Below are 12,147 nucleotides of genomic sequence, written 5' to 3'. Positions count from 1 at the left end.
TTACAATGAGTGCAGTACTTGACTGTTACTTTATTTTATTGATCCTGGAAGGATGGAAGGCATACTTGACCTTGGAGGGATATGAACTCAGGAGGAAATATTAAGCATTTTCTCTGATGCACTAATGATTCTGCCAGCTCTCCACAACAACAACAACAATAACAATAATGGGCTTAAATTTTGCTACAAGGGCAGTAGTTTTGGGGGAGGGAATCAGTCAATTACATCAACCCCAGTGTTCAACTGGTACTTATTTTATTGACTGCGAAAGGATGAAAGGCAAAGTTGACCTCAGAACATAGTGGCAGACGAAATACCACTAAGCATTTCACTTGATGTGCTAGCTTGCTGCCTTCACAACAGCAACAATAATAATAATCCTTTCTACTACAGGCACAAACAAGGCCTGAAAGTTTGAGGGAAGGGGTAAGCTGATTACAGTGAACCCAGTGCTCAACTGGAACTTACTGATGTAAAAGGATGAAAAGCAAAGTTGACCTCAGCAGAATTTGAACTTGGAACCAGATGAAATGCTGGTAACAATAATAATAATCCTTTCTACAATAGGCACAAAGCCTGGAATTTATAAGGAGAGAACTAGTTGATTACATTGATCCTAGCACATGACTGGTACTTATTTCATCGACCCTGAAAAGATGAAGGGCAAAGTTGATAAAAATGGTTTCTAATTTTAGCAGAAGGCCAATAGTTTTGATGGAAGAGGTAGGTAACCCCTTAGGAACCCTGAAAGGATAAACAGGTATAGTTAGCCTCAGTGGGATTTGAACTCAGAACATAACATGTTGGAGGAAATGCTACTTAGCAGTTTGTTGGATGCACTAATGATTCTGCCAGCTCAGCACGACAGTAACTCAACATAATAAGACTAGAGGGAACTCCTTAGTCCTGTCCAGACAATCTCTCTAGTGGCAGTAATATGATAAACTGCACTCAGTCTATACTTCATACTGTAAAAAAACAAACCTACTTGCCATACAAAAGGAATTAGCAGTTTTCTCTTTTGGTGTGTGTATGTGTGTGTACTAGATGACATGCAGTGAGGTACCAAGCAGGAGCTGACCCATGCAACATATGCTGCCATAGACGAGTTGACAGTTTTCACTGGCATATGTTGGAGGAAGTAAAATAGCTTTTTTATAGAGTTTATAGATAGTACTTACCACCAAGTCAGTCCTGACTGAACAGACTTACGATGAAAGATATTCCAGCCTCAACTGTCCAGTCTGTTTTTCAGAAACAGAAGGGTGTGAACTGGAGTTTTTATTTTGCTTTTGATCTGCTGTTTTTAGGTCATGAGCAATAAATATCTTTGATCTGATAAAATCACTTTGCAACCAACAATCCTTTCATATATCGCTGTTGTTGTGATTGTCCTTATCATAATTTAACATCCACTTTTCCATGCTTGCACAAGCCAGATGGGATTTGTTCAGGCAGATTTTCTTCCTGCTGCCAACTCCCACCTGTTTCCAAGGTAATATTTCCCCATGGCCAGACGTGTTTTACACAGAAGACTGGAAACAAGCAGTCTCATTTGTATGATGATGATGGTGATGTTCATTTACAACCATCACATGATGTCTAAACAAGAACATGCACACACACACACACACAATGGGCATTTTTTAGTTTCCATCTACTAACTCAACAGATAAGGCCTTGGTTAATCCAAGGCTTTAGCAAGAGACACTTGCTTAGGGTACCATGCAGTCAGCTGACCCCAAGACTACAAGGTTGGGAAGTAAACTTCTTAACCACACAGCCATGCCTGCATATATACCACTGTCTTGACAACTATCACCTGTTTCATGTGTTTGTATTTCTCTCACTTATAGTTCCTGGGTTGACCAATGCTTTGTGAATGAATTTTGGTGGACAGAAACTGTACAAAAACCCATCATATATATATATATATATATATATATCTATATGTGTTTGTCTCTACATAGACACCACTTGCGTTGTGGTAACATTTGTTCTACAGCTCAGTGTTTCAATGCATACCTTACTCGAAAACGTGTAAGGATTAGTACCAAGAAGGCATCCAACTATAAAACACTGCTTCAAGAAGTGTTGCCAAAACGATGGCAGCATGGAAAAAGTGGTTGTAAAAGCAAAATGATGATGGTGATGATGTCCATGACTTTTCATTATCAAAGGTGATTGACCTCATTAACCTTTTTTTTTTTTTGAGAAAATCTGGCATCTACCCACAACAGCTAAGAGCCTAGTTAATAGGGATTTGAATTCATAAATCATGAACAGGTAGCCCAATACTTCATCAGCTCAGCATTTAGCTTCTTTTTTTCTCTTTTTAGCAGGATACACACAAAAAAAAATGTATGCTTGACCACTGTGCTAATATGATCACTTGCAGGAATCCTAATAGATTTAATTTAATTAGCTGATCATCCTGTAGTTAGATCTCATAAGACAAATTCATTGAAGTAGTTATCCTATCATGAATACTAATAAACATTAACTCATTAGTATACAAACAGCATACAGATATGCTAATGATCAATTATCGATACATTGATTATCAAGGAGTTCTCAGGATATTCATTTTCTTTCATCTTTGTTTTGCTTTTTTGTTTCTTTTTCTTATAATTTTTTCATTAATTCCTTTATTTATTTATTTATTTTAGGAATACAGAATTATCTAGACTTCCTCTATGTGATACTGTTCATTATCTAGATTTGGTAATATATCACCAACCATGTTAAAATATCCACTTTTCCATGCATGCATGGGCCGGATGGAATTTGTTGAGTTGGATTTTTCTATGACTGAATGGCCTTCCTGTTGCCAACCCTCACCTGTTTCCCCATAACCTGACATGTTTTCATGGAAGATTGAAAATGGAAGACATTGCTTGCATCATGATGGTGACACTCATGTACAACTATCTTGTGAAGTCAAGGCAAGGAGGTAGTTACACACATACTCATACACATAAGTGTATGTGTGTGTGTGTGTGCCGAAATTACTACGATGATCCGGTTCTTGACTGAAGACTGAGGGTTTCGAGTGTCCTGTCCGTGTTTATTGTGTCGTCTTCTAGAGTTATACGTTCTTGTCCATGTTGTATTTTTCTACATACCTTAATATATATATATATATATATATATATATATATATAAGTATAGGCGCAGGAGTGGCTGTGTGGTAAGTAGCTTGCTTACCAACCACATGGTTCTGGGTTCAGTCCCACTCTGTGGCACCTTGGGCAAGTGTCTTCTACTATAGCCTTGGGCCGACCAAAGCCTTGTGAGTGGATTTGGTAGACGGAAACTGAAAGAAGCCCGTCGTATATATGTGTATATATATATATATATATATATATATATATATATATGTGTGTGTATATATGTTTGTGTGTCTGTTTGTCCCCCCAACATGTCAAGCTAAATGAATTGTGGTTGGTACCAGTGCTGGTGACATGTAAAAACACACAGCACACGTGGTTGGTGTTAGGAAGGGCATCCAGCTGTAGAAACCAAGCCAAAACAGATGGCTGGAGCCTGGTGCAGCTCTCCAGTTTACCAGTTCCAATCAAACCATCTAACCCATGCTAGCATGGAAAATAGATGTTAAATGATGATGATGATGATGCGCTAGAGCATATGTTCTCAAAGTGGCTACTACTGCCCCCTCCACCCCCTGTGGGCGTTGAAGATGGTCCAGGTGGGCGCTAGTGCCTAAGGTGGAAGTGGGGGCAGTAGAGAAAAAGGAGGAGTTGCGAGGAAGGCAGTGGATTGGGGTACGCTATGAATTTATTATAATATTATTATAGTATTGTATTCAAATTATATAATATTATATTAAATATGAAATGATTCATAATATATATAAATTAGTAAAATATAAAATATGCATTTATACATAAAAATAGGGGTGGGGACGCTGAGGGTATTATGTGGCCATGAGTGGGGGTGGTGGTCCAAAAAGTTTGAGAACCTCTGCACTAGAGTGTAACCTGTCATATGATGGGCAAATGAACCAACCTTTATCAGCTATTATACTGAGACACACACATACCATATATAATTTTATTGTACCTGAACTTCTTTTATATCTGTCACTCAGGTTACTCAAGGATTTTCTCTGTTGGCTTAAGGAATTAACAAAAGTTCCCATTTCTAAGAACGATAAAAACTAAATCAATAAAAATCACACTTACCTTTAATATCTACTTTCTATTCCAGATGTGTCAAAGTTAAAAACATATTTAATTCCTGTTGAAAAAGAAAATAAATTGTTATTTATTTAATTGGTATTAATTAACCCAACACTCCACAAAAAAAAGAAAAATAAATACACAAGCCAGAGATACAGAATGGCAAAGTGATGATGTAAGCTGAGCTTCAATCAAAGTTTTAAGAGGCAAACTTATAGTTGTTAGAATTACCATATTTACTTATGCGTAAGTTGCACTGTTTTATATATAATTTTAACTGAAAATTTGGAGTGGTGGCACGTAAAAGCACCCACTACACTCTTGGAGTGGTTGGTGTTAGGAAGGGAATCCAGCTGTAGAAACTCTGCCAGATCAAGATTGGAGCCTGGTGCAGCCATCCGGTTTGCCAGTCCTCAGTCAAATTGTCCAACCCATGTGAGCATGGAAAGCAGATGTTAAATGATGATGACTTATACCAGGGTTAAAGCTACAACTGTGAAAGGAAAATATTCTGTACCAAGACTTAACACTAAAATAGGAGTGCGAGTAATACATTATTCTATTTTCTATTGGAAGTCCCCTCCAAATACCCAATCAATTGAAAACACTTTAGCATGGCTGGATTCAGCCAGACATTTTTCTCCCTTTATTGTGTTTGCAACTTGAAGCACAATTTACACCCATTCTGTTGTTGTTTTAGGAAACTGCAGATAAAAACAAATAAACGATAAAATATACCATGGCATGTTCTGCTGAAGCTTGTGTTTTTCTATCATCTCACTTGCACTACAGCATTACTACACCCTACTGTTACACATTCAATGAGGAATGCTCTCTTCATTTCTTCCCAGCATTTATGCATTGTCTGCATTCAATGCTCTCGTTCTATTAACGTATGCACAGGCATGGCTGTGTGATGCAGGTCACTTTGCAACCACATGGTTTCAGGCTCAGTTCCATTATGTGGCACCTTGAGCAAGTGTCTTCCACTATTGCTAATAACATAATAGCACGAAAGCATATATTGTATTTAGTATATATATATATATATATAAATATATATATATACTTTTACTCCTAAGACAGAAGGAATGTTCTTGAGCCTTCCTGGCACATCCAGTTTTTCAAAGAATTTCTTATTCCAAATGACTTGGAGAGCATGAATCAAGTGAGCTATATATTGACAGAAGAAATTCTAACAGAATAGATGAACTTGTGACTTTCAAATAAATGAGTGGCAGATGTAAAGGAACACATACATTATTTAATAAACACGAGATATAAATGTAAGTTGCTATAAGTTTCCTGCTCTGCTGTACAGCAATCAGACATGTTTGACTGACTATTGTACTATTGGAGCTTACATGAGTCAGAGAGAACTTGTTGAGACAGATTTTCTATGTCCAGATGCCCTTCCTGTCAACAATCTTCACCTGTTTCCAAGTAAAAATAATACTTCCCCACAGTTAGACACGTTTTCAACAGAAGACAAGAAAGAAACAACCTCACTTGTATGACAATAATGCTCATTTACAATTATCACATGATGTCTAAACAAAGGCATACACTAACACACACATGATGGGTTACTTTCAGTTTCCCTCAAACAAACCCACTCACAAGGCTTTGGTTGGCCTGGGGCTATAATAGAAGACACTTGACCAAAATGCCGTGCAGTGCGACTGACCGCAAGGCCGTATGGTTGGGAAGCAAGCTTCTCAAGCACACAGTCACACCTGCAAACACACACACACTTTTAATAATATTTAGCAGAAGTAACTGAGTGACTCAAAGTCTGAGAGTTTCATGCATTGGCATTTAAGTGCTAATGCATGAAACTCTCAGACGTTTTGTCACTTTGTTACTTCTGCTAAATATTAATAAAAATATTCAGAGTGTAAGCACCCTGAGAGAACAGTTGGACATATGAAGCATCAGATGTGGTGTGCTAGAGAGACAACTGCGTTGGTATGGTCATGTGTTGTGTATGGATGAGGATAGTTGTGTGAAGAAGTGTCGCACCCTAACAGTGGAGGGAACTTGTGAAAGAGGTAGACCCAGGAAGACAGGAGGTGAAGTGATGGAGCACGATCTTCGAACATTGGGCTTCACAGAAGCAATGACAAGCGACCGAGACCTTTGGAGATATGCTATAGTTTAGAAGACCGGGCAAACCAAGTCAGCTTGTAACCGCGATTGATGCCACTGTCACATAACTGGCCTGTTTAAAAGTATCCTTCAATTGTTGGGGCAATATGTTATACTTGAGAAGACCTGTTGAGTCAAGTGAAATCGTGGTCATGGCCAATGCCAATGCTAGTGGCACATAAAAAACACTATTTGAGCGTGGTCAATGCCATTGCTGCTTGACTGGCCCCCGTGTCGGTGGCATGTAAGAAGCACCATGGTTGATGCTAGTGCTGCCTAACTTGCCCCCATAAAAAGCACCCACTACACTCAGTGGTTGGCTTAGGAAGGGCATCCAGCTTTAGAAACCTTGCCAGATCAGACTGGAGCCTGGTTCAGCCTCCTGGCTCGCCAGCCCTCGGTCAAACTGCCCAACCCATGTCAGCATGGAAAGTGGACGTTAAACGATGATGATGATGATACATACTCATATTTTGAGTTCTATTTTCCCTGTTTGCACCAACATACCTATATATATATATATATATATATATATATATATATTATATATATATATATATATATATATATATATATATGTATATGTACAAATCCCATACCCAGTCCACGCTGTAAAACATACACAACACCAAAGTGAGAAGATTTTCTTTGTGTAAGATGACATGGACCATGACAACTTGTCCAACTCATGAAAGCATGAAAAAAAAAAAAACATACTGATATAATATGACAATGATTAATGACAATATCTATGAGAAAAGATTTTTCATAATATAAACACATGCTTACACACATCAACGAACTTGAGCATCGATACACACAAAATACAGAAAATGCATTTTAGATGTAAGTTATCTCAAAATGAGTTACAATAGTTTATTTAGCCATTTGTAATTTTCAGTTTTATTGTACTGGTTTACAACAAGTGTTAGGTGAATGACAGAATTAATCAGCTTATGGAGAAATTGAAACAGACAGGACATTGATCTTTCATCAGAGGCAGTCGTTTTTCTTGGTAACTTCACAGCTTCTAAAAAGAGCCAACACAGATGCCTACTTACAGATCCAGATTGAAAATATAAATAAACAATGTCAGTATTTTTACCTGCTAAAGAATGAAAATATATATATATATATATATATATATATATATATATAGTCTGCTGAGATGATTCGAAAACACAACACCTAATAACTTAATGGTATATATTTTTTACTCTTCTGATGAGATTTTGCCTAATATAATGATTTAATTATTGTAATTTAACCTTTTAGGCTTAATTGAAACAGCTGTAAGAGAATATGTTGGATTTCTGCAAATAATGAATTATATTAATGCTATATCTCCATTTTCTCAAGATAATTCTCCTAAATATAGAAGACAAGACTGAGAGTAATGAAGAAAGTGAGGGAGAGCCTGCATTAACACAGGTTTATAGATTACTGAACCAATGAGAGGGGCGGCTGGTGCCATTGAGTGAGCCACTATACAAGCAGTGTTTCAACCTGCTAGAAATAACAGCTCAATCAGCCTTAAAAGCTACCCTACTATCTCAGTCGCTAATATATAAAATGAAAGAATGGTCTCAGCTGGAACATCATTGTATGTCAGAGATGATCTGAAGCTAAACAATATATTTAATGGTTCTACATGTCCAAGGGCCAAATCCTGTGAGCAACCACAACCTGTGATTAAAACTGATACAAAAGACTACGCTGAGTGGCTGTGTGGTAAGAAGCTTGCTTCCCAATCATATGGTTACAGGTTCAGTCCCACTGTGAGGAACTTCGGGCAAGTGTCTTCTACAATAACCTTGGGCCAAGGAAAACCTTGTGAGTGGATTTTATAGATGGAAACTGAAAAGAAGCCTGTTGTATATATATTTGTGTATGGATGTGTGTGTGTGAATGTGTGTGTGTGTTTATGTTTGTGCCCAACTGCTGTTTGACAATTAATATTGATGAGTTTATGTACCCATAACTTAGCAGTTCAGTAAAGGGGCCTGATAGAATAAGTACCAGGTTTAAAAAAAATAAAATTAAAGACTGGAATTGATTCATTCAACTAAAATTCTTTAAGGTGGTGCCCCAGCATGGCCACAATCTAGTGACTAAAACAAGTAAAAGAGTAAAATGAAATAACAAAGCTAAATATTAGACACGTATTCGGGGGGGGGGGGGACTTAAATAAAATATCATAATCAGGACGCTTAATAAAGACTCCTTAATATAAGAGAGATAAGGGACAGCCAGGAAACAATGTTAAGTGAAAATCTTGGAGGTAAACTGACAGATAAAGACACCTGAGGCATAAACTACAACTAGAATTAGAAAAGACAAGCTCATTAAGGAACCTCTAATGGTCACATGACCTCCTAGAAATAGCAGTCAAATCTCCTTTAAATTACAGCCTATTGTTTTAAAACAAAAAGAGGAGAAAGGACACTGAATAAGATAATCTTTACAAGGATGGTCATGGCTGGAACACATCATTATCATCGTTTAACGTCCACTTTCCATGCTAGCATATGTTGGACGATTTTGACTGAGGGCTGGCGAACCAGATGGCTGCACCAGGCTTCAATCTTGATTTGGCAGAGTTTCTACAGCTGGAACACATTTCATTATAATATGTCTACTTAATCTGGGCTGACCTGAGGCTAAGCAATTACAGCACAACCAATTATAATCTCTCGAGTCTTGCATGCATTATCCTGGCCTCTTCAAATGCTAGATACGATATAGCTGTTATCACTGATAACAGCTATATTGTATCTAGAGGGATTTGTTCATCACAGCAATTAATTAATGCATCACACTGCAAGTGAGGCAATGAATTTCGTATGAAGGCGAACAAAAGTGTGGAGTGGAGTGAAAGCATTTGAAGAGGCCAGGATAATGCATGCAAGACTCAACAGAGATTTAAAGAAGAATGTTACGATCAAGAAGGTGAATCACTATGACCTTTTTGTGTGCACAGTTTGTGACAGACCATGCCTTTCTTTTGCTGGGCTCAAATCTCGTTAGCGAACCCATGGAAAATGAACCTCCACCAGCTATTCTGCCTATATGTCTGTGCACACCTTTCAATGCAATGTATGCCAGAAGGTTTGCAAATCTAACAGGCCTCAAAAGACATTTTAAGATCAACAAATATCAGAACTTATCTGCAGATCTTGGTGGTCCAAATGGATATGCAATCTATGCAGATGTCTTTTCAAAACATTGCCTGGTTTAAAAAGCCACATCAGATGCCATAATGGTTCTAAGGTGTAGGTACATGAGGTGGCCAAACTCTGCATGAAGAGTAGACAACCACCATATATATATACATACATGAGTATGTGTGTGTGTGTATATATATAAATAAATATACACACATATATCTATATATATATACACACACACACACATGTATGTGTACACATATATAGGTATTTTGGTGGAAACACGAAACATAGAACTCAAAATATGAGTATATGTATATTTATATTAATATTTAGCAGAAGCAACAGAGTCACTCAAAGGGTGAGAGTTTTTCGCGGTCGCACCTCAGACCTTGAGTCTCACTGCATGGCACCTTGGGCAAGTGTCTTCTGCTATAGCCTCAGGCTGACCAAAGCCTTGTGAGTGGATTTGGTAGATTGAAACTGAAAGAAACCCGTCGTATATATGTGTGTATGTATATTTTTGTGTGTGTGTTTGTCCCCCTTACCATTGCCTGACAACTGATGCTGGTGTCTTTATGTCCCCATAACTTAGAATAAGTTCTAGGCTTACAAAGAATAAGTCCTGGGGTTGATTTGCTTGACTAAAGATGGTACTCCAGTCAAATGACTAAAACAAGTAAAAAAATAAAAGAATAAATATATATAAATATATAATTTTGGTATCAAATAAATTTAAGCATCTAGGTCACAATCACAATAGTTTGGTTGTCCCAACTATACATCTTTTATTGATATTTTATATTATAAATATGCAGTCATACATAATGTATGATATTATACCATAATTATTGCTGGTATACCTATTGTATTGTATACAAGAGTTGCCAAATTACAAATAACAGCAATATTAGAAGACAAGTTAGGTAAATGTCGTTTGTTTAGTCCCAGGTTGGTTTTGTTCTTAATGCAGCTGGTACCTCCCCCCGGGGGGGGGGGGCATGTCAATGGGGGACATTGAGGTAACACAATTGCACTGTGCATGATAAAACCAGTAATGGTTATTAAAATAAAATGAGATCTCATCAGGCACAGAGAAGTCATTAATTAGCAATGCATAAAATAATTTACAATTTTTGTCTCTATTAAATTTTTTTTCATTTTTAGAGTAAAATTTATAAATTATTATCCATGTTAGTTGTTGATACCTCACTATCTACTTAGGTGGGCACGAGGCATAACAACTACTTAAAGGGAGAGGGGGCAATACAAAAAAGTAAAAGAAAAAAGGCATAGGAGCAGCTGTGTGGCAAGTAGCTTGCTTACCAACCATATGTTGTCAACTGGTATTAGCTATTTAAGTAGGAGATTTTTATTCCACTAGACTTTGAAAGTATAATACTACAAGGACTGTACACAAGACATAGTCAGATGCTCTTCCAAGTGCCAACCTTTAGTTGTAGAGTATTAGTTGTTATATGCCCGAAGTGCAGAGTATTTGTTCACTGAATTAAACAATGGTTTTTGCTTAGATGGTTCCAAATGATGACACACTAGGTTAATATTTATGCTATGTTTCTCTCTTCCTCACTCAGCTAGCTTCCTTACACCTATAAAATAAACTCCAAGGCATTGGTTGGCCTGGAGATAAAGCAGATGACATTAGCCCAATGTGCCACACAGTGGGACTGAACCTGAAATCATGTGGTTGCAAAGTGAATTTCAGAACCACCAAAGACACATTATGTGTGTGTGCATGTATGTATATATATATATATATATATATATATAATTGAAAAATAGGATAAAATCTTTATAAGAATTTATAAAGTAGTTAGCGTGAAAAATCTCATATGGGAAAAATCCATCAATTATTCCTCTTAAATATATTTTTTTATATTAAGGGCTTTACTATACATAAATGCCTCACGCTAGGAGGGACTCTTACAGTCCTATAGTAGTTTTGACTGTAAGAGTCCCTCCTAGTGTGAGGTATTTATGTATAGTAATGCCCTTAATATATATATAGTTCAAAGACAATGACAGGTGTAGGAGCAACAAGCAAGTGTATTAGTTCTACCAATTGAAAAGAATTTATGTGTGTGTATATATAAATACATATATACACATATATGTATTGCTCATTAATTTGTTTTATGTCTATATATACAGGGTGGTCCAAAAGTAGGCTTACAGTTATTCAACTATCTCTTTTGCATTCATATATAAACACTTTAGATCTTAATTATAACAAAATATGAAACCATTATTCTATGGTAATTTTAGTTAATTTTGTCAAGCTCCCTTTTCAGTTTGTAAGATAGAAATTTAAATGTAATAAAATGTTTTAAAAGAAATTTAAAGTGCCTACATGATAACTGTAAACCTACTTTTGGGCCACCCTGTGTGTGTATGTGTGTGCATATATATATATATATATATATATGGTATTAAAAGGGAAAACTATCGTGGCAGATACGGTATTATCTCACAAAATGGTATAGCTGCCGGCTATTCACAATGGTCCAATTACATAGCACTCAAGCTTAAAAGAGATGCTAGTACTGGTAGTTCCGTGTTGGGTAGTTCCAGGTTCCTATTCATAACTGCAAATATTTTTTGGAGTATGT

At 36.8% G+C, this 12,147-nt stretch overlaps 1 protein-coding gene across 1 annotated transcript in view; it reads right to left on the bottom strand.

Moving 5' to 3' along the window:
- LOC115215102 (homeobox protein TGIF2) overlaps nt 1-12,147 on the bottom strand; it is an 82,381-nt gene that overhangs the window by 57,850 nt on the left and 12,384 nt on the right. The window contains exon 2 of the mRNA XM_029784269.2: nt 4,206-4,260. The gene's annotated coding sequence lies outside the window, so the exon portion shown is untranslated. The remainder of the gene's footprint in view (nt 1-4,205; nt 4,261-12,147) is intronic.

The sequence above is a fragment of the Octopus sinensis genome, linkage group LG8 (assembly GCF_006345805.1).
Source record: "Octopus sinensis linkage group LG8, ASM634580v1, whole genome shotgun sequence".
Lineage (NCBI taxonomy): Eukaryota > Metazoa > Mollusca > Cephalopoda > Octopoda > Octopodidae > Octopus > Octopus sinensis.
This window is presented reverse-complemented; position numbering and strand designations above follow the sequence as displayed.